The 3,547-nt window shown below is 38.3% G+C and overlaps 1 pseudogene; it reads right to left on the bottom strand.

The window, feature by feature from the left end:
* Positions 1 to 1,197: 1,197 nt before the first annotated feature.
* On the bottom strand, positions 1,198 to 1,820 carry LOC100411207 (single-stranded DNA-binding protein, mitochondrial pseudogene; annotated as a pseudogene).
* Between the last annotated feature and the right edge of the window lie 1,727 nt (positions 1,821 to 3,547).

Below are 3,547 nucleotides of genomic sequence, written 5' to 3'. Positions count from 1 at the left end.
CCTTCAAAAGACCACAATAATTCTCCAGTAACAGATCCAAAAGAAAATCTATGAAATGTCTGAAAAAGAATTCAAAATAATGATCTTAAGGAAACTCAGGGGATACAAGAGAACACAGATAAGCAATACAAAGAAATCACAAAAACATTTCATGATCAGAATGAAAAAATCAATGAAGAGGTAGGTATCGTTAAAAAAAAAAAATCCTAGAGCTAAGGAATTCAATGAAGGCAATTAAAAATACAATCCGGCCAGGCGCTGTGGCTCACACCTGTAATCGCAGCACTTTGGGAGGCCGAGGTGGGCGGATCATGAGGTCAAGAGTTCATTGGGCAACACAGTGAAACCCTGTCTCTACTAAAATACAGCTGGGTGTGGTGGCAGATGCCTGTAAACCCAGTTACTCATGAGGCTGAGGCAGGAGAATCGCATGAACCCGGGAGGCAGAGGTTGCAGTGAGCCGAGATTGTGCCATTGCACTCCAGGCTGGGTGACAGAATGAAACACCATCTCAAAAAAAAAAAAAAAAAATCCAAACCTTTAATAACAGCCTAGATCAACCAAAGAATTTCCGAACTTGAAGACATACATTTTGAAATAACCCAGACAAAAAATAATTTCAAAAGCCTATATAATATATAAAACACCATAAAGCAAACAAATATTCAAGTTTTGGGAGGTCTAGAAGGAGAAGGAATGGGTAAAGTTATAGACAACCTATGTAAAAAAATAATAGTGGGAATTTCATAAGTCTTGCAAAAGATATGGACATCCAGATTTTTTAAAAGTTCAAGAATCCACCAAATAGATTCATTCCAAAAAGGCCTCCTCCAAGGCACATTGTAGTTAGTCTAAGTGTCAAAAGTCAAAGACAGAGAATTCTAAAAAAAAAAGTAAGGAGGAAAGAATCAAGTCACACATAAGGGAATCCCTATAAGAGTAATAGTGAATTTCTTAGCAGAAAGTTTATAGGCTTTGAGAGAATGGGATAATATATTCAAAGGCAGGGAGGAAGGGAGGGAGGGAGGAAGGAAGGGAGGGAGGGAGGGAGGCAGGCAGGTAGACAGGGAGGGAGGGAGGGAGGGAGGGTGGGAGGAAGGAAAGAAGGAAGGAAAGAAGGAAGGCAGGCAGGCCCAGTCAGCCAAGAATACTACACCCAGCAAAGCTATTAATCAGATGTAAAGGAGAAATTAAGCCTTTTTTTTTTAATGTAAAAGATTATTTTAATTCTTGTCCTTGGGAACTATAAGGATTATACATGATTTGGAAATGAGACTGTACCAAATGATGGCCAAAGAAGAGTCATCCATTCTATTCCTTCTCTTTTGTCTGGTCACTCAGAAATATAATATTATCAGCTATGATTGTTGTTGCTTGTTGCCTCACCTTATTTTTATCCATGTATTCACCACAGTCTATTTTCCCTTCCACATAAATTCGAGATCCCTTTCTCACATACTGATACGCCACATCTCTGAGGCCTGGCCGGAATACTGATATTCTGTGCCACGTTGTCTTTTGACCGATATCGCCCATTTGTTAAACTTCACTTTCCCCTGATCGCCACATCTCATTTGTTGCTAGAGAAGATATTGTGACTGGATTTTTTCCTTCTGCCTGTCTCAAGACAGGGTCCTGACCCACTCGCCCAAGTAACTGCACACGATTCAGGGATCTTTCAAGAACCAAACTGGCAGCTGTTTCGGATGCATGTCTTACAAACTGATGAAGTACCTGTAATATAGGTCTTCAAAACATGGCTTCTATTTTCTTTTCTTACAGTCTAATCTTTAGGCTGTTCCTGACACTCTAACCCGGCCAGCCCGGCCAGTCAGGGGATCACTTCCGAGGCACAGGGAACCGAGAAATTAAGTCTTTCACAGAGAAGCACGAACAGAGTGAATTCTTCACCACTAAACTGGACCTACAAAAAATGCTTGAGAATCCTATATCTAGAAGGAAAATGATGGTATTTGCCATGAAGAAAACACATGAAATTATAAAATTTACTGGTAAAGCAGATACACAAATGAGAAAGAGAAAGGAATAAAAAACAACAAATATAAAGATAAACAATGAAAGAGGAAGACAGGAACAAAGGATGTACAAAACAATCAGAAAACAAAATGATAGGCATAAGTCCTCATCTATCAATAACAACCTGGAATGTAAACAGTTTAAATTTCCCAATTAAACTATACAGACTGGTGAATTTAAAAAAGCAAGACCCAACTACATGCTACCTATAAAGACACACAGATGGAAAGTGAAGAAAAAGAAAAGTTCCATACAAACAGAAACCAGCAGCTCGCAGGAATGGCCATATTTACTATACCTATATTGGACAAAATAGATTTCAAGGCAAAAAACATAGAGACTGAGTCATTTTATGATGCTAAAGGGATCAATTCAGCAAGAGGATATAACAATCATGAATATGCATGTACCCAACATTGGAGTACTGAGATATATAATGAAAATATTATTATTACTATTTTATATATTTTATTGTACCTTAGGTTCTGGGGTACATGTGCAGATCATACAGGATTGTTGCATAGGTACATACATGGCAATGTGGTTTGCTGCCTCTATCCCCTGTCACCTATATCTGGCATTTCTCCCCATGTTATCCCTCCCCAACCTCCCTACTCACTGCTATCCCTCCCCTAGTACCCCTCAACAGACCCCAGTGTGTGATGCTCCCCTCCCTGGGTCCATGTGTTCTCATTGTTCAACATCTGCCTATGAGTGAGAACGTGCGGTGTTTGATTTCCTGTTCTTGTGTCAGTTTACTGAGGATGATGGTTTCCAGATTCATCCATGTCTCTACAAAGGACACAAACTCATCGTTTTTTATGGCTGCATAGTATTCCATGGTGTATATGTGCCATATTTTCCTTGTCTAGTCTATCATTAATGGGCATTTGGATTGGTTCCAGGTCTTTGCTATTGTAAACAGTGCCACAATAAACATACATGTGCATGTGTCTTTATAATAGAACAATTTATAATCCTTGGGATATATACAATAATGGTTCCAGGTCTTTGCTATTGTATAAAGCAAATATTATTGGAACTAAAGAAAGAGATATACTTCAACACAGTAAGTATTTCTGGGAACTTTAACACCCCACTTTAAGCACTGGACAGATCATCTGGACAGAAAATTAACAAAAAAACATTAAATGTAATCTGCACCACAGATCAATGGACTTAACAGACATTTACAGAACATTTCATTCACCAGAGCTGCAGAATACACATTCTTCTCATCAGCACATGGAACATTCTCCAAGATAGACCATATGTTAAGCCATAAACAAAGTCTCAACAAACCTGAAAAAAAATTAAAATCATATCAAGTATCCTTTCAGACCACAATGCAATAAAACTAGAAATCAATGACAAGAGATAGTTTGGAAACTGTACAAACACATGAAAATTAAACCACATGCTCCGGAGTGACTACTGGGTCAAAGAAGAAATTAAGGAGGAAATTTTTTAAAAAACTGAAAAAGCACTACATACCAAAATCTATGGCATA

Source organism: Callithrix jacchus, chromosome 8, assembly GCF_049354715.1.
Source record: "Callithrix jacchus isolate 240 chromosome 8, calJac240_pri, whole genome shotgun sequence".
Lineage (NCBI taxonomy): Eukaryota > Metazoa > Chordata > Mammalia > Primates > Cebidae > Callithrix > Callithrix jacchus.
This window is presented reverse-complemented; position numbering and strand designations above follow the sequence as displayed.